This window comes from Zingiber officinale, chromosome 10B (genome assembly GCF_018446385.1).
Source record: "Zingiber officinale cultivar Zhangliang chromosome 10B, Zo_v1.1, whole genome shotgun sequence".
Classification (NCBI taxonomy): Eukaryota; Viridiplantae; Streptophyta; class Magnoliopsida; order Zingiberales; family Zingiberaceae; genus Zingiber; species Zingiber officinale.
Window position 1 is genome coordinate 65,930,086 of NC_056005.1, and position 21,071 is coordinate 65,951,156.

General features: G+C 41.5%; 1 long non-coding RNA gene across 1 annotated transcript; it reads left to right on the forward strand.

The window, feature by feature from the left end:
• Positions 1-5,709: 5,709 nt before the first annotated feature.
• Positions 5,710-7,036, forward strand: LOC122030214. Its single transcript, XR_006125352.1, has 3 exons — positions 5,710-6,198; positions 6,309-6,544; positions 6,618-7,036. It is a non-coding gene; the product is annotated as an uncharacterized LOC122030214 (long non-coding RNA).
• Positions 7,037-21,071: the final 14,035 nt, after the last annotated feature.

Below are 21,071 nucleotides of genomic sequence, written 5' to 3' on the forward strand. Positions count from 1 at the left end.
AGTATCCAGTACCGACTCAGTGGCAGGCTCAGACTTCGACGCAGCAGCCTTTGGCAGTGCTACCGCCTCTACCACCGTCAGATACTGGACGAGTTCACGCGGTCACCAGAGAGGACGCACAGCGGGCCGACGGATCCGTTTTCCGCGGTACGGTTTTACTTTATGCATTTTCTGCTGATATGCTAATTGATACAGGTAGTTCACATTCTTTTATATCTTGTGTATTTATGAGAGAGATTGGTAGACTACCTTCTCATAGATCTCGACGACTGACCGTCTCCTTACCATCTGGTGATACCTTGGATGTCACTCAGGAGGTCAGAAGCTGTCCGTTAGATTTTGGTAGCATCATACTCACGGTAGATTTATTAGTACTGGAGATGGTCGAGTTCGATATTATCCTGGGTATGGATTGGCTGTCTGCTTATCATGCCACAGTCGATTGCCAGAAGAGGGTGGTTACGTTTCAACCTCCGAACCAACCCTCTTGGGATTTCACTGGCATCAGAGACGATGGGATATCGACCATTTCTGCGATACAGGCGCAGAAACTGCTATCACATGGATGTCAGGGATTTCTATTATCTTTGATTAATACTGATGACAATAGTAATTCTCAGCTCTCAGACGTTCCGGTGGTCCGAGAGTATCCAGACGTATTTCCAGACCAGGTTTGCCTCCTCGAAGGCAAGTGGAGTTTGCTATTGAGTGATTTCGGGGACCGCACCAGATCGAAGCTCCGTATCGTATGGCGCGAAAGAGTTGGACGAACTGAAGGTTCAACTCCAGGAGTTATTAGATAGGGGATTTCTAGTGTATCTCCGTGGGGCTCTCCTGTACTATTCGTCAAGAAGAAGGATGGTACTCTGAGGTTGTGCATTGATTACAGGCAGCTGAATGCAGTGACTATCAGAAATAAGTACCCCTTGCCACGGATTGAGGATTTATTTGATCAGCATAGAGATACATCAGTGTATTCCAAGATTGATCTGCGGTCTGGATATCATCAGCTGAGAGTTAGAGATTTTGAGTGTGCCTTATATACGGACATTATGAGTTTTTGGTAATGCCATTTGGGCTTACCAATGCTCCTGCAGTATTTATGGATCCGATGAACCGTATCTTTTTGGAGTACTTAGATCAGTTTGTTATTGTATTTATCGATGACATATTGATCTATTCGCGTTCCGAGGAGGAACATGCGCAGCACCTTCGCATAGTCTTGGAGACTCTTCGACGGCATCATCTGTATGCGAAGTTTAGCAAATGTGGTTTCTAGGACATGTGGTTTCTAGCCGAGGTATTTCAGTAGATCCTCAGAAGATCGAGACTATCACCAGCTGGGAGCAGCCGAAGTCAGTCCAAGAGATTCGTAGTTTCTTGGGCTTGGCTGGATATTACCGACGATTCATTGAGGGTTTCTCCAGCATTGCTATGCCGTTGACACGTCTGACCCGGAAAGGCGTGAAGTTCACGTGGTCAGAGGCTTGTGAGACCAGCTTCCAGGAGCTGAAGCGGAGATTAGTATCAGCACCAGTCTTGGTTTTACCTTCTGGTGATGACAGATTCATACTTTATACAGACGCATCGCTTCAGGGCTTGGGCGCTGTTTGATGCAGCACGGTAGGGTAGTCTCCTATGCTTCTCGTCAGTTGAAGGAGCATGAGAAGAACTACCCAGTACATGATTTAGAGCTAGCCGCTATTATCTTTGCTTTGAAGATTTGGCGACATCATCTTTATGGTATTACTTTTGAGATTCTTACTGATCATAAGAGTCTCAAATATATTTTCACCCAGAAGGAACTCAATCTCTGACAGAGGAGATGGATGGAGTTCCTGAAGGATTATGATTGTACTATTAGCTACCATCCGGGTAAAGCTAATGTGGTTGCTGATGCACTTAGCAGGAAGTCCAGAGGGACTTTAGCTTGTCATCGAGTTTTAGTCACAGACTTGATTCAGGGATTCTCCGAGTTGGGCCTTGAGGAGCAGGGACGGACAGAGCAGGGTATTCTTGTTACCATGATTGCTCAGTCGTCGATCAGGATGAGGATTCGAGAGGCCCAGGCCGGAGATTAGCATTTATAGTTCATTGGCAGCCAGATAGCTTCCGGACAGCAGGCCGAGTTTACATGAGATGACGAGGGTATTGTTTATTTCCGAGGTAGATTATGTGTACCTCAGTCTCACCCGGTCATGGAGGAGTTACTTCAGGAGGCTCATCGTTCTAGATTTGCTATCCACCCAGGTGGGACCCGTATGTATCGGGATTTGAGGCGTTCCTATTGGTGGAACGGTATGAAGAAGGACATCGCGGAGTTTGTTGCTAGATGTCTTATCTGTCAGCAGGTGAAGGCTGAGCACCAGAGACCTGCTGGTTTACTTCAGAGGATCCCTATTCCAGAGTGGAAGTGGGAGCATATTACTATGGATTTCGTGGTAGGATTGCCTAGGACTCGACGAGGCCATGATGCGATTTGGGTAATCGTTGACCGATTAACCAAATCCGCACATTTTATAGCGATCCGGAAGACTGATTCTCTGGATCGATTAGCAGAGTTATACTGTCGTGAGATTATTAGATTACATGGTGTTCCGTTGAGCATCATATCAGATAGAGACCCACGGTTCACGTCCGATGATGCGGCGGGCCTTGGGCACATGTTTGATCGGCATTCCATCCATGAGCAGATGGGCGATCGAGGCGGACCATTCGGACTTTGGAGGACTTGAGGTCTTGTGTTATGGACTTAGGCGGTTGGGAGGACCACCGCCCTTGGTGGAGTTCGCCTACAACTATCCAGATGGCACCGTTTAAGGCGTTATATGGTAGGCCTTGTCGGACACCCATCCTCAGGAAGAGGTTGGGAGGCCGATTAGTAGGACCTCGAGAGCTCGGTGGGATCGAGTTAGTTCGTACTATCGGACGGAGGATGTCGAGGCTCAAGACCGTCGAAGAGTTATCTTGATCGAGGCGGAGACCTCGGAGTTCTCCATTGGTGATCACATATTTCTTAGAGTTTCACCCACGAAGGGGTGAAGAGATTTGGTCTCCGAGGTAAGCTAGCTCCCAGTAGCTTACCGGCTGGCGCTACCACCATCTCTAGCTGGCATTCATGATGTATTCCATGTATCTATGCCTGAGGAGATACATATCCGATCCGGCACATGTTCTATCAGATATATCTGTTCCTATTCACCTGATGTTACTTACGAGGAGGTTCCAGTGCGGATGAAGGAGCGTCAGTTGCGGAACAAGACTGTCCGGATGGTTAAAGTCGGATGGCAGCATCATTCTGACGAGGAGGCTACGTGGGAGCTGGAGGATACGATCCGAGCTCGATACCCTCATCTTTTTACCTGAGGTATGTGGGTTAGAGTTCCTTTCAGCATTTATACTGTCTGGTTATATTTTAGTGTTTGCTGTTAGTTATAGTGAAATTTGGGGACCAAATTTTTATTAGTAGGGGAGGATGTGAGATCTCGAAAAATTTAATTAATAGGGTTATTTGGAAATAGCCTTATAAAATTTTTCTGGAATTTTTAGAAATTTTCGGAGCTCGTATGAGGGTTTTGAGGGGATCAATTTCGGGTTCTGATAAAGCCAGTTTGGGATACCCGTTTAAGTGAGAAAATGTTATAATATAAAAATTCATTTTCTTTTAATTCCTTTTCCTCCCCAAACGCCGAACCGAACCCGTGCTCTTCTCCTCTCCCTGTGATTTTCCGATCTCCTTCTTCCCCTCTACTTCTTCTCGCTGCCTCTCACTCGCAGGCGACCCGACGCCGACGACGCCAGGGAGCAGTTTGCTGGCGGAGGTCTTCTGCTCTAGAGTCTCACCAACGTCAAGCTCCTTGGCTACCGGCGGCCGATTCTCTCCGCCCTGATCGATCGTGCGTGCCGAGCCTTAGTCCCTGTTCCGGCGCCTCTGGATTTAGCTTAGATCAGGTCGATGCCTTTTGTCTCCGAGCTGTAGACATCGCATCGCGCCTCCCTTCTTGCTGGATTTGGACAGCGACGCCATCGGGAGGAATCCAGAGAGGTAAGGCTTCGCCAAATCTTTGGTGGATTCAAGGTTTAGCTAGGTTAGGGTTCTTCTCGGTATTGACTCTTCTCTGGATCTTCTCCGATCTGTGCCCTAGCTCGGTCTGCGATTCCCCGATCAACGCCACTGGATTGAGCCATGCCACCCAATCGCCGATGTGGAAGAGCAATTAGGGCTTCAAGGGTAAGCCATCGAGACCCTTCTTTCCTCTTGATTCGGTGTTGGATTCTTGTGGATTCACGGTTTAGTACTCTATTCTGGTGTTGTTTAATCGGACAAAAGGGGAAGGTTCAAGCAAGGAATGGAGGAAAACCGACTGAAGGAAACGATTAACTGCAAGAAGAAAACGTTGGGAACGAGAAAGAGGGTCTTACGAGCAAGAAAGATGATCGACGGGGGCCTGGGGTGGCCGAAGAGTTGAGGGGCGAGGTCGCCGGAGAAAAAAACGGGCAGAGGAGCGCCGGAGGAGGAGGAACCAACAATGCGGCGGAAACGAAGTCGTGGGCTTTATATCGCCGCCCGGGAGCAACCTCCACCGTCCGATCCAGGTCGTTGATAACGAGGTCATCATCCAGCCGTTCATTTCAAACGATGGCTGTCCCATCGGAAGTGACACCACCGCCATACGCTGACAAACGCACAATCGCCACGTGTCAGCAGGATATTGGCCACATTTAATGAGCTCCCCTTACCGTGCGCAGCGCACGTGATAAGTAGTAAGGGAGAGCATAGGGCATGGATTCCAAGAGAACACAAGGCATGGACGAGATACCGCCGAACGGATGAGTATCCTTATGCCTGGACGGCGACATCATTGCTCATTCAGATCGGATCAGTCGGTGGACTTCGTCTCCTTGACTAGACTCGGGGAAGGCAAGTAATCGGTGGTAGGCCCGGACCCCTAACGAGGGTCCACGTGGAGGTCGGAGGGACGGTGGTCCGTCAAGAAGGGTGGCCGGCCGGACGTATGACAAAGTCGGCTGCCGTACGTCGATAGTGAAAGATGCCCTAACAGGTCGGGTTCACGCCTCAATGAAGTAGTAAATGACCGAGTGAAGGCCTAAGAGAGGGGACATAATGGTCGGCATCGGAATTAAGGCCGTCGGACGACGCTCTTGGCCGTGATCAATGAGGCGGTGGGTGAAGGATAGAACATTTCGGCCCGTCAAGTCCTATGGCTAGACCATACTCTAAGTCGACAACAAGGTGTTGTTGTCCCATTGTCGTCAGTAGTTTCCAGTCGAAGCTCTCGACATGTACATATATGACACGTATGTGCCTCGGTGGACGTGCATCAATTCTTTCCCCGCTCTATATAAAGAGCCTCTTCCTTCGCTGGAGGTACGCGTTCTAGGATATTCTAGAAACTTGGGAGCCACCTTTTGTTGTCCGCTTACCTGACTTGAGCGTCGGAGGGTCGCTGCCGGGAACCCTTCCCGGCCCGACTTCTGTGCAAGTTCGCCGGAGATTCGTGCGACCCAATGGAGGCTTACACCATCGACTAGGAGTGCGCCACGTGCCCAGCGTCCTCTGGTTCGGCGATTCGGACAGGATCAAAAATTATTATCGTTGTGTCTTTCCCGCCTTAAAACTCATGCATCGGGACACTTAAAAAAACCTGAACCCTACCTCTATTTAACTTTTTGTCCGCCTCCCTCAGTTTCTTTCTCTCCCCCTCACTCTGTTGGATCCATGACGGAAGAAGGAGAAGAGAAGGAGAGATCACTAAGAGTTCCTCCATTAACAATCAGTCTCCTTTCTTCCTTCTTTTTTTCCTCTTCCCTTCCTCTATTCCTCGATGCACAAATTTAGAGCTCAAGATCTAGATTTCTAGAAGAAATCTCAACAAGTAGCAGCGCCACGACTTGGGGTTGCTTGCTTATTTCTAGATTCTCTGGGTTCCCAAGTTTCAAAAAGAAAAATGTGGACAAGAACAGGTGGGAGGGTGGCTTGGATAGTGGAAGCGTTTAGTCCAGTGAAGGAAGAGAAGGTGGAGGCGGAGAAATGGGAGGTGAGCCTTGACAGGATGCTGGTTCAGATACGCAATGCATACGGCGACACTATCAGTGCATCTATCCCCACCATCCACGTTAAGGTCAAATAATGTGTCGTCTACCACGAGACTAACATCAGTACCTAGGCCACCTTTGGTAAGAAGAACCTGATCTGCCTAATCTCATCCCTTTCTTAATATAGTTTAGTGGTTTTGATTCACACAAGCAAGGTGGTCGACCATTTGTCTGAGTGAGTTCTACAACAGGGAAGATGAAGAAGGAGCTATCGGCCAGGACAGGACTACATCCGTTGGACATGAAGTTGATGTATAAGGAAAAGGAGAGGGCATCAGCGGCTTTCCTCGATGCTATTGATGTCAAGGACAGGTCTAAAATATTATTGATGGAGGATCCGATGGTCAAGGCAAAGCGTCTCCTTGAGATGCGAAAGACTGACAAAATTGACAAGGCTGCAAAGTCTTTCTTCGCAATCCACCTCAAGGTCAACCATCTCACCTCCAAGGTATTTATTTTATTACCCTCTCCTCCCAACTCCCACTACATTTATTTTCTAGGGTTTCAACAAAGACTTCAGCGAGATGGAAGCGGCAAGATACTTGTGCTGCAAAAGGTTGGAACCGTCAACCTAGCGGCTCCCTCAACCCGGCCCCACAAGTATGAGAGGGAGTAAATCACGATGAATACGAACCCAGCTATGACATGGCGGTCTTAGGTATTTAGCACGGACAGAGGAAGCGGCAAGATACTTGAGTTGGCAGGAGGTGGTGGCGTTGAACGGAAAGGGGCGCTGGGTGGTGCACTACTACCTCAAGGGTGCCATCGGTGGTGAGCCTAGAGAAGAGCTCACAAACCAAAGTGTTAAGTGAATTTGGAGCAGATGAGATTTTGCAGCTAAACAACACTGGTGCTTTAGCACTTCATGGCTTAAAAACCTGACAACTGTTGATAATCTATTATTTAAGTCACATATGTTCAGAAGCTTATCAACTAATGATTTTGATGTGTTTTAGTTTCATGCACAACCCAGCCCTATACCTGGGTTTGTCTTGCAATTGACTAGTGCATCTTATTTGCTTAGGTCCACAACATGTGAATACTATGGCAGGTAATTCTAGTACTTCATGAATGGACTTAGACTGAGTGTTTTGGTACATCCTTTGCATGTTTTTTGACCAGGATTTACTATCATTATATTATTAATGATTTAGCGGTAAATATTACTTTCTTATATACTTTATATTTAAGGATGCATAAAGTTCCATATAGCTAATTCTAAATAGTTGAATGGCCATGGTTTCTACTTCTATATATATATATTTTTTATCAAGGTTTGACTAAGGTAATATGTCATAATGATAAAAAAACAATCTATTAGTAACACCCGTAAATTTCTTTTCTTCCAAAAAGAATAAAAAGGAATAGATGAAGAGAAAAGAAATAAAAATATATTCATAAATAGCCCGGGCTAGGATTTGATACCGAGACCTCTTAGTTAAGATTGGTTTAAGCAGTCATAAGATGGTGATAAAGTATCACATGAGCAATATAAAATAATTGAATATATGTAGGTTTTGTGTGAAGAGATGCTTCAACTTCCACTTAGTATAAAAGGGGATGGATGAGATCAAAACTTAATTTTCATTTTTCTCTTCTCCTCTAAAACTTCTTCTTCCTCCTTTCAAGTGTCAGCCAAGAACCCTAGGGCTCTAAGTCTTAAGGCTTTTCAAGGGGAGAATCTAAGGAGAGGGTCTCTCCCAAGGAGGTAGTTCGCGCGAGGAAGGGTGTCTTGGATATTAAAGCGTGCAAGAGAGGATTGTCTTCCCTATACCATATAATAGTAAGATCTAGTGAAAAGATGTAAGTACTACTCACCTGCAGTATAAGTTGTTTCGATAATGCATGCGGTGTTATGGTTTTTATGCCTGTAAAGAAGATACATGTTGGGTTATGTTAATGCATGGTAAGGAAGATACATATTATGATTGTATGATGTCCTCCTAAGTTTTTGGATTAAGACCATATTAGAGTACCTTGAATCACTTCCCATTTATATTGGGGCTAAGAAGCATAATCAAGTACTCTAAAGTGCTTCCCTATTAATGAGGGGGAATTAAGCGCACATAAGGTGTTTGTTTAAATGACAAGCAAGTGCAAGTAGAAGAAATCAATAGTTAAAAGAAAGTATTTTACTTTAGAAATGTAACGCCCGCCCTCCCTGCTACTAAAGAGACGGGGCTACTTACTTACTTAACTATTCCAGGATACACATGCATATTTAAAATTTCTTTCTAGTAACATAAAGCAGCGGAAATGTCATGAAGTTATACTGGAATGTAACATAATACAATTGATTTATGTCAATCATAACAAAAATAACATAGCAGGTCTTTATTTGTCTTAGCCGAGCCACTGCCACACACACCTCTTTGCCTCTCCTGCAGCTCCCTTAGGTCATCCATCCCTTGCCTTTATCTGTGGTACAAGGAAGTAAGCTATGAGCACACAGGCTCAGTAAGATCCTTTCCTACTCACAAAAACCGTATCTCAAAGCATAATCATATAAGCATATAATCAATGAAGACATAATCATCTAACATTATGTAATGTGAACATAGTTCCTTATCATATCCTATCACTATGAACCATGATTCTAACATATCATAAATAAAGGGATCATGTGATGTAAATCATAAGGAGCATAACATATCATCATGTCATATGAATCATAAACAAAACATCTCATAACCTCATGTCCTATAAGTCATAAGAGTATGACATAACATCATGTCATATAATTCAAAAGAAAAAATATCATATTATGAATGTGTACATTATGCAAAATGTCCTTTTAAAAACATATGTCATGTCAAGTGCAAGATGTCTTTAAACATATCTTTTAATACTTAAACATAATATCATCATCATGAAGGTCCGGCTTGTACCACATACATACATAAATGCGCGCAATCCCTAGAACAGGGTAGCTAGCCCCGAACCTACTAGGGATCTAGACCCGTTCATAGTCCGTCAGCCTAGGGGCGTACTAAGGAGTCCATCCCTTTTTACTAGACCCGTTCATAGTCCGTCGGCCTAGGGGCGTACTAAGGGGCCCACCCTTGGTACAAGCCATACAAAGTAAAATACATGTCATGCATATCATATCATCATAACTGTCATATCATATCATCATAGATGTCATGCTCTTGTCTTAACATGAAGAGTGCTCTTAATCCCAACTTAAGGGAAGCAACTCTTTGTCATTTTCTTATCATATCATAAGGCATACATTCTTGGGCACAGAGCCATCATATAAAAACATTATCATGCTTGATTCATAAGCTTACATAAATGAGCATGCTACATATTTGAAATCATACATGCTTGGGTACATAGTTATCATAAGAATCATTTCATGCATAATTCATAAACATACATAAATAGACATGTTACTTGTCTTGTCATAAAGCATGCATACTTAAGCATAAAACATATCATAAGAGTCATCATCATGCATAATTCATGAGCATCCTTAATTAAGTATATAAATCATCATAGGCAACCATAATCATACATGGAAAACATTTACTAGTATCTCTTAATTCATATCCTAGTATGTGAGACACCTAGCAAAGTCATAATTGGGTCTCTAACCCTAGTTTCATGTGGTGGCCGAAAGTCACCATGCTTAGTTTTAGGTTACAACAACATATAAGCATGTAAACCTTAAATCAAGTTCATGTCATAAACTATAAAGAATATCATGAGCATAGGTGGTAGGTTCTAAGCTTCCTAGGCCTTTTAACTTAGTTGTGGCCGAACCTTTAAGAGCATGAAACTAAGTTCTACATAAGCATAAAAATACCAAGCTACCTTCATATCATATCATAAGGAAAATCCATGAGCTTGTTAAGTTTAAGTTTAAACTTTCTTGAACCCTATATTATAGTCATGGCCGAAAGTTCATAAAAAGGGAAATAACCTCTAAGCAACATATAACATGAATACCTAACCAATTTCATAACATATCATAAAGAATTCTATGAGTATACTAAATTAGGTTTTGAGCTTCATGAAACCCTAAAACTTCTCATGGCTGAAACTTCATAAAAACAAGAAATAAACTTCTAAGCAACATATCAACATGAATACCTAGCTAATTTCATAACATATCATAAAGAAGTCTATGAGCATACTAAATTAGGTTTTGAGCTTCATGAACCCTAAAACCTCATCATGGCCGAAACTCCATAAGACAAGAAGTAAATTTCTAAGCAACATATAAACATGAATACCTAGCTAATTTCATAACATATCATAAAGAAGTCTATGAGCATACTAAATTAGGTTTTGAGCTTCATGAAACCCTGAAACTTCTCATGGCTGAAACTTCATAAAAACAAGAAATAAACTTCTAAGTAACATATCAACATGAATACCTAGACAATTTCATAACATATCATAAAGAAGTCTATGAGCATACTAAATTAGGTTTTGAGCTTCATGAACCCTAAAACCTCATCATGGCCGAAACTTCATAAGACAAGAAGTAAATTTCTAAGCAACATATAAACATGAATACCTAGCTAATTTCATAACATATCATAAAGAAGTCTATGAGCATGCTAAATTAGGTTTTGAGCTTTATGAAACCCTAAAACTCCATCATGGTCGAAACTTCATAAGACAAGAAATAAATTTCTAAGCAACATATAAACATGCATACCTAGCTAATTTCATAACATATCATAATGAAGTCTATGAGCATGCTAAATTAGGTTTTGAGCTTTATGAAACCCTAAAATATTCATGGCCGAAACATATCAAGAAGAAGATCAAGCTTAAACAATATCCAACATAAATTTTTAACTAGTTTCATATCATAACATAATAAGATCCATGAACATGGGTTCTTCTCCTTTTTATCTTTTTAAGTGTTCTAACTTTTCGAAAATATCGTAAGCGACTTGTACCACAGGTGAGGGAATACTTACTTCCTTGTTTGATTTACTTAAGGAGAGAATCTTGCTTATGGAGCCTTCCTAGAGAGGAGTCCTCCTTTGTTTTTGGGTTTCGACAAAGAGAGGTGAGGAGGAGGCTTGGTCACGGTGAAGGGAAGGAGGGAGGAGGAAGAGGAGAAAATGAATTTTCTTCTTTAATTTCCCTTTTTATTCATCATGAGAAGAGGAAGCGAAAATGCACTTTTCCTTCTCCTTTCTTTTACTTCTCCTTAATGAAAAGAGGAAGCAAGAATCCTCTTTTCTTTTGAGAGGAAGAAGGCTACTCTAACTTCTCCTTCTAAATGAGAGAAATTCTTTTCTTACTCTTAACTATATTGTCACTTCTCTCTCTAACAACAACTTCTCTTGGTCTATTGGTTAACCCATACATGCATCTAGTAAGAGATCCAAGGTTCAAACCTTGGTAATCTCTTTTTGGTTCTATATATATATTTTTTATTATTATTTTTGCAAATTACACATAAGGCCTATTTTTTATCCATGATAAAAAAAATATCTAAAATCTTGCTAAGTACTCTATGGGTGTTACAAGAAAGGCATGTACTGGACAAAAGTGTTAGCTAGAGCCCTAGAGCCAATCATTTGATGATTGTATTTTTGGACTTGTTGTATCATATTCTATATAAATAAAGGCATTTGGTTTTTGATTATTATACTTACTTGTATTGGTGCCAAATAAACTAAGTATAATAACGTCCTTGAGTAGACGGTTCTCACCTATATCAATCGGTTAGTTGAACCGATAGTGAGATGATATAGGGAACACTACTCATAATCATTCCTAGTCGAGTATTAAAATTCAGGGACAATGTTAATGCAATAAGACTAGCATGTAGGTCAACTCGATGACTTGATCTCACCAGTCATGGATATAGAGATATCAAGTTGACACATGGGTATGCATTGGAGAATGTATACTGAATGACCCGCCATGAGAAAGTATCATGGATCGTTATATGAGTGTCATATACTTTCTCATGTGACTATTAGTATGACTACTAGTCCTTAGACCTGAAGTCACCATGGATCCTAAGGAGTTAGGAGTTATGTACTTCGTTTACGCCAGCGCCAATGGGTGGACTATAAAAGGCATTACTGGGTATGTAACAAATTATGCAGAGGATATGAGTGATGTAGATGAGATCTATCCTCTTATATGATGGGGCGACATCGATATTCTTGATAGAGTGAGACCACGAGGTATGCATGCCATGCCCAAATGAGTCAATATAGGATATTGAGCTCATTTGATTGAGTGAGTCTACTTGGAGTTCAAGATTTAGATTGATTAGAGGATGACACGGTCTATGCCTCACATTGATCAATCTAGATGTCTAGGATAGAAGGACACTTGTCATATTTTGTGAGGAGTCACAATTAGTAGTCATAAGGTGATGTTGGATCTCAACATTCTTGTAACTTGGGTAGTAATGATGTGTTGCTAGATACCGCTCATTACTTATGCTCCTAAATGGGTTTAGGGGCATTGCCAACGTTACAAGAACCTATAGGGTCATACACTAAGGGCAATTAGATGGAGATTAGGTTTATTAGATGAACCTAAATGATTACGTTCATATGATGAACCAAATTGGATTAAGAGTAATCCAAAGTAGGCTAATTGAGTTGGACTCAATTTTGGTTCATGTGTTAAGTGAGTCTAATTTGGACTTAGACTCATTTAATTAATTTAATTCAATGAATAGAGATTCATTAAATTAAAATTGACTTGAACCAATGGTTAGATTAGATCAACCAAGGGAGAGAAGTGGTCAAGTTTGACTTGACTTAAGTAGGAAGATGAAGAGTCAAGTTTTGACTTGACTTTGACTTGACCAATGCCACATCATCAAGGCTTCTTCATTTGGTCAAGTTTGACTTTACCAAATGCCACCTCATGGAGGAGATCAAGAGACTTGACTCTTGATATTCCATGGAGGTTACATGCCTTGAAGTGGTCGGCCACTTTTAGGTGGAATGAAAAATTTATTTTTCATTTCAAGTGGTTGTAACTCCATCTTCTTCTTCCTCTTGAGTTTTCTTCTTGCTCTCCCTCTCCTCCCTACTGATCTCTAAGGTTGCTAGCACAACCTTAGAGATTTTTCTCCATCTCATGTTTGTGTGGATACACATAGAGAAGTGTCTACTTTGACACTTTCGAGATCCGGCGAACCGAGGACAAGCGGGATTGCGAAGGGCTTCGCATCGAAGGTATAAATCTTTCTTCATGTAGGTCTAGGAGTAGATCTAAGTAGAAACTCGTACTCGTATTTAAATTTTGAAATCTATCCTTCGTACGAGATCCAGTGGCATGGGTGATTCGGGGTTTCGCGACGACAGCCCGCGGTTTTCCTTGACGAAAAAACAGTGGTATGTATCGAGCCACGAAGCAGTACGTGTTTAGATTCATATTTTATGAAAATATAGATCTGTAAACTTTTGTAAATTCATGTTTTATAGTTTTAATGGGTATTTTCTCGTAGAAATGGCTCAGTGTTTAGACACTTGTAGGCTTCACTGAGAAGAAATTCTGAAATTGCAATGTTTGGCCCCAAATTTTTGGGACAGCGGGCTTAGGCGTTAGATCGCAGGAACCCTCGCGATGGTTAGATCGCGGGTAGAGTGCTGCCTAGCCCCTTGATTCTGGATTGCTAAGCTAAACGGAGACCGTGGAAAATTTACTCATAAAATTGTAAAATTATGAAAATTACAGAAAATTATGAAAATATATAATTTAGAATTTTATATTAATTTTGTGATAGTCATAGCCCAAAGACCCAAAATTGTGTTATTATATTAACTTAATATCTAAATAATAAATATGTATTTATTTTTATTATTTTTATTTTTTAAACGTCATGCTTTTCTCTTATATTCTGGTTGTAAATTAGATTTAGACTCGAATGTAACTCGAGTTTCAAAATTGTAATGTAAATTTTGAAGCGGTGGAAGTCCGGGAGTCAGAGTTAGGGAGGAGGGCAGACACGATGGTCAGCAAGGAGCAAGGAGCTTGAGAAGCTGTTGACCTTAGGTTGACCATCCGATCTTCTCATTGGCTTGAGAAGATCGTAGTAGGGCCATGACTAAATCACAAATTAATTTAATTAATTACTTTTGTGTGTATGTGATGCATGCTAGTTAATTAAGTAATTAATTAGTGCCTAACGATTAGATTAGATCTAAGTCGTGCACATGATGCACCCTTCGATTAGATTAGATCTATCGAGTATATGATACGCATCATCGTTTAGATTAAATCTAAATCACGTCAACTCGTAATGCCTACCATGCCGTGATACCTACCACTACCTCGATCGCATGTAGTTGTTGAATCTGCCAAAGTAGAGCAACACATACTATCTTTGTAGGGTACGGAGGGACAATCTTGGTCCCGCCTATCAATGCATGGGTGAGTACAACTCAATTAGATTGAGTATTCCTAGTTAACTTGGTTGGATCGAGTATAACTATAGGCATTCTTCCAACTGTTGGAAAGTTAGGTCAAAATCACATATATATTAACTCTCGGGCGTATTAGCCAAAGCTAACTCGAGTTTTAATATAAATGCGGATTTTGATTCTATAAACAAGAGTTGCATAGAGATGTAATTGGTAATCGTTACCTACCGATCATACTAAGTCTTGGGCGTATCAAAAGTTAACTCAAGGGTTAGTATGATGTGGATCTTGTCCCACATGAATTATAGAATTCGGTGGGAGCATCATTAGTTAAGGCCTAATTAAATGATTAAGAATATGATATTTATTTCTTTTTATTTACATTGTAGATTACCATGACGCGAATAGAACACCTTCTCCTTCTCGCGATGGAAGGACAAGCTCAGGAGCAAACTTCCGATCGGTGCAGACGAGAATAGTTCTCACCCAAGAACGTAGCTGCGTTCCGAGCAACCCATTCGAGGCTCCTCACGCCATCTTGCCGGTTTGAGATGCTTTCAAAGCATCTGGCGATGATAGATTTTATGCTGCTGTCTAATGAACTCGAGCTGAGCTCAAGAGCTTGAGCCTCGGATACGATATGGTTGAACATCTTAGGTAGCTGTATCAGTCAAGCGGCATGAGATTTGAGATCTCAAGGGCCTTTCGGTGCAAGATGTCGACGTCGAGTAGGCTGAGGCCCATATGTACTCAAAATGATTGGGTACATAGAGAACCTACAAAGATTGGGGTTCCCACTTGGCTATGTGGACTCCGATCTTGCAATCCTTGCCGATAGCTACAGTTCAATTTCTAAACTACACTAACAGAACAAACTAACTAGCATGTTAGAACATTAAGAGTGGGCCCAACTAACCTGGCTCGCTTCCATGGTTCGAAACATAAGACGCAAGGGCAAGGCAAGTCCCAAGGAAGTAGAAGGTCATCAAAGAAGCCTAAAGGAGGGGTCGAATGCCCAGCAGGACGCCATCACTGCTTCGATCCACTAGGCTGGGCACCTGAAGAGGCGCTTGGAGGATCTTAAAAAGGGAGTGAGACTTCCACTTGGTATATATATTAGTTATAAGTCAATCTATCTATTTCTACATCATGGGTATTAGATCTGGATGTGCTTATCACATTTGTCTTTGTGCACGTAAGATAAAGAGTAAGTATTACAGGGAGGTGGACCTACAAGTAGGCAATGGAGCATGGGTTGTTGCTATTGTAAGGACTTACTTTCTATCTGCCCTCTCCGGCTTGTACTAGAGTTAGTCGATTGTTGTTATGTGCTGCATTAACTAAGAACATTTCTTGTTTGGACAAGAAAGGTTTCATTTACAATAAAGAACAAATGTTGTTGGTCTTTTTTAAGCGATATGTTTCTTGTAGTGCACCGACTCTATATTCTAGACCTTGAGAGCCCTATCTATAACATAAATACCAAGAGGTTCAAGTCAAATGACATGAACCAACCTACCCTACCGCATTGTCGCTTAGGTCATATAAATGACAGTGCTTATCGACTCCTAAGGATGGTATCTTTGGACTCATTTGATTTGAATCATATGAGATATGCTACAGGGCAAGATGACCAAGACTCCAGAGAGAGGTGGACGATTTGAGGGACTCATACATAGTGATGTGTGGCCCTTTCAATGTCGCGATAGCGGTTATGGGTACTTCATCACATTTTGACGAGTTGGTATGAGATATTATTTGATGACATAAGTCAGAATCCTTTGAAAAGTTCAAGAATTCAAGAATGAATAATGCGAACATTGGCAAAAATAAGTATTAAGATACATATCGAGGTGGAGAATACCTTAGCCATGAGTTTCGTGACTATCTGGCAGTGTGAGATCCTATCCCAACTCACTCCTCCTAGAACACCACGGTGGCATGGTGTATCCGAAAGGAGGAATACCATATTAGATATGGTGACGATGATGATCACGGATCTTGATCTTACCTTTGGGTTATGCTACAGCACCGTTTATACTCATACTGACGACCATGGTCGTGTATAAAGACACCATATAGCATATGGTGGGAGATGCCGGTGATCTTTCATGAGGATTTGGGACTACGAAGGCGTCAAGTCAATTAGGACCCAAATCGACATGTCTACATGTTATTGGATATCCCAAGGAAACTAAGGGATATTACCTTCGGTCGATCAAGACAGTTGGTAGAAGGCGGGGTCTTTCTAGAAAAGAACTTTGTTTCTAGAAAGACTAGTGGGAACTCTTGTTCATCTTGAAGAGTTCAAGAACAATAGCATTGATGCCTCGATGGAAGAGAAATTGGTTGAACCACAAAGTGTTGTGGATGATGTTGTTCCACAAGGAGTTGAGGAACAACAACCGATTCGATACATATCCTCTTCGTGTCCGGATAAGGGTCGTCAGAGAGAGATACTCATTTCTCTTGTCCGACCATGATGACATTGTGCTCAGAGGATGAGCCTACCACTCGAGCTATGATGAGACCAGATTCGAAAATGGCTGAGCTAGAGGATGGATCCGAGATGGAATCATGTACACCAACCAAGTATGGACTTTGGTTGATCCACGAAGGGTAAAACCCATTGGGTGTAAGTGGGTCTTTAAAAAGACTAACATGGATGGACTTATCTATAAAGGTCGCTTGGTAGCTAAAGGTTTCAAGCAGATTCATAGTATTGACTATGATGAAACCTTTTCTCCAGTGGCGATGTTTAAGTCCATTCGGATCATGCTTGCTATTGCGACTTACCACGATTACGAGATCTGGCGGATGGACGTCAAAATCGCGTTTCTGAATGGAAACCTACTCGAGGATGTGTACATGACACTGCTGGCAGAGTATGCAACCTGCATAGGTCCATTTATGGACTAAAGCAAGCTTCTCGGAGATGGAATCTTCGATTCGATGATGCAATCAAATAGTTTGGTTTCATCAAGAATGAAGATGAACCTTGTGTCTACAAGAAGGTTGTAGGGGACATAGTTGTCTTCCTCATATTGTATGTGGATGACATACTGCTCATTGGGAAGAACATCTGTCAAGACCTGGCTTGGGAGTTGCTTCTCAATGAAGGACTTAGGTGAGGCATCTCGCATTCTAGGGATACAGATCTATAGAGATAGATCTAAGAGATTGTTTGGCCTAAGTCAGAGTACATATATTGATAAGGTACTCCTTCGGTTTGCCATGCAGAACTCCAAGAAGGATTTCTACCGATGTCACATGGCGTGAGTCTTTCGAAGACTCAAGGTCCCTCTTCTAGAGAGGAGAGAGCGATCCCTTATGCCTCAGCCATAGGATCGATCATATACGCCATGCTATGTACTCGACCTGATGTCTCGTATGCTTTAAGCATGACGGGCATACGATCAGATCTAGGTGAAAGTCTGGATAGCGGTCAAGAATATTCTTAAGTACTAGAAAGACTAAAGAATATTTCTTGATATATGGAGCGATAGATGAGCTAGTCGTAGCGAAGCTTTGATGATTAGCTTCCGACACCTAGGATGACTATAGATCGCAATCGGGGTTCATATTTTACATTATTGGTATTGTCATCGAAAAGTTCGCAGGGATATAGTACTGATTCTACAAAAAAATAGTCACATGCCGCATGTCAGGACGAAGGAGGCGATTTGGATCCATAAGTTCATCGCTTGGGTGGTTCCTAGCATTGTTGACGTCGTCTATTGTGACAACAATGGAGCTAAAGCAGCGAAGGAACCTCGCTCACCGGGACCAAACACATACTCAGGCACTTCCATCTCATTCGAGTCATCATCGAGAGATGATGATGAGAGATTACAGAGTAGAGGCTAACATCGTGATCCCTTGAGCTTTGGCGGAGGAAGCATGATGGTTACACTAGGTCATTGGGGCTTAGAGCCTACACCGATTGGCACTAGTGCTAGTGGGAGGTTATAGAGAGCCTAGAGCCAATCATTTGATGATTGTATTTTGGACTTGTTGTATCATATTCTATATAAATAAAGGTATTTGGTTTTGGTTATTATACTTACTTTTATTGGTGCCAAATAAACTAAGTATAATAACGCCCTTAATGGCGGTTCTCACCTATATCATCGGTTAGTGAACCGAGTAGTGAGATGATGGAACACTACTCTTAATCATTCCTAGTCGAGGTATTAACATTCGACAATGTTAATGCAATAAGACTAGCATGTGAGTCAACTTGATGACTTGATCTCACAAGTCATGGATATAGATATCAAGTTGACACATGGGTATATTGGAGAAATGTATACTTGAATGACCCGCCATGAGAAAGTATCATGGATCGTTATATGAGTGTCATATACTTTCTCATGTGACTATTAGTATGACTACTAGTCCTTAGACCTGAAGTCACCATGGATCCCTACATAAGGAGTTATGTTTTGGTTTGGTCAAGACGTCACGTAACTAGGTGGACTATAAAGGCGATTCTTGGGTATGTAACGAATTAGAGGATGTGAGTGATGTAGATGGGATCTATCCTCCTATATGCATAGATATTCTTGATAGAAGGAGACCACGAAGTGCATGGCCATGCCCAAATGAGTCAATATAGGATATTGAACTCATTTGATTGAGTGAGTCTACTTGGAGTTCAAAATTTGGATTGATTAGGGGATGACACAGTCTATGCCTCACATTGATCAATCTAGATGTCTAGAATAGAAGGACACTTGTCATATTTTGTGAGGAGTCATAATTAGTAGGCACAAGGTGATGTTGGATCTCAACATTCTTGTAACTTGGGTAGAAATGATGTGTTGCTAGATATCGCTCATTACTTATGCTCCTAAATGGGTTTAGGGGCATTACCAACGTTACAAGAACCTATAGGGTCACACACTAAGGGCAATTAGATGGAGATTAGGTTCATTAGATGAACCTAAATGATTACGTTCATATGATGAACCAAATTGGATTAAGAGTAATCCAAAGTAGGCTAATTGAGTTGGACTCAATTTTGGTTCATGTGTTAAGTGAGTCTAATTTGGACTTAGACTTATTTAATTAATTTAATTCAATGAATAGTGATTCATTAAATTAAAATTGACTTCAACCAATGGTTAGATTAGATCAACCAAGGGAGAGAAGTGGTCAAGTTTGACTTGACTTAAGTAGGAAGATGAAGAGTCAAGTTTTGACTTGACTTTGACTTGACCAATGCCACATCATCAAGGCTTCTTCATTTGGTCAAGTTTGACTTTACCAAATGTCACATCATGGAGGAGATCAAGAGACTTGACTCTTGATATTCCATGGGGGTTACATGCCTTGAAGTGGCCGGCCACTTTTAGGTGGAATGAAAAATTGATTTTTCATTTCAAGTGGTTGTAACTCCATCTTCTTCTTCCTCTTGAGTTTCTTCTTGCTCTCCCTCTCCTCCCTACTGTTCTCTAAGGTTGCTAGCACATCCTTAGAGATTTTTCTCCATCTCTTGCTTGTGTGGATACACATAGAGAAGTGTCTACTTTGACACTTTCGAGATCCGGCGAACCGAGGACAAGCGGGATTGCGAAGGGCTTCGCATCGAAGGTATAAATCTTTCTTCATGTAGGTCTAGGAGTAGATCTAAGTAGAAACTCATACTCGTATTTAAATTTTGAAATCTATCCTTCGCACGAGATCCAGTGGCATGGGTGATTCGGGGTTTCCGCGATGCTAAAACGCGGTTTTCGCGGCCTGAAAAACCCAACAACAAGGTCCATGGGTGGGATCCTAGATCACCCTTAGGCTCCTAGACTGCCTAGTAGTACCTCAATGGGTTTGGGATTAGCTACCTCAAATTTTATTAAGGATGCACGCAAAGTAGTACAATGTTGGGGCCCAAAGCAAGTTGTTTACTATTTTCACTAGTTATGTAATATAAAGATTTCAAAATTCATTGGTTGTCTTAGTGGAAGATGTTAGCTAGAGCCCTAGAGCCAATCATTTGATGATTGTTTTTAGGACTTGTTGTATCATATTCTATATAAATAAAGGCATTTGGTTATTGGTTATTATACTTACTTGTATTGGTGCCAAATAAACTAAGTATAATAACGTCCTTGAGTAGAAGGTTCTCACATATATCAATCGGTTAGTTGAACCGATAGTGAGATGATATAGGGAACACTACTCTTAATCATTCCTAGTCGAGTATTAACATTCAGGGACAATGTTAATGCAATAAGACTAGCATGTAGGTCAACTCGATGACTTGATCTCACAAGTGATGGATATAGAGATATCAAGTTGACACATGGGTATGCATTGGAGAATGTATACTGAATGACCCGCCATGAGAAAGTATCATGGATCGTTATATGAGTGTCATATACTTTCTCATGTGGCTATTAGTATGACTACTAGTCCTTAGACCTGAAGTCACCATGGTTCCCTACATAAGGAGTTATGTACTTTAGTTTCGTCAAACGTCACCCGTAACTGGGTGGACTATAAAGGCGATTACTGGGTATGTAACAAATTATGCTGAGGGATGTGAGTGAAGTAGATGGGATCTATCCCTCCTATATGACGGGAGAGACATCG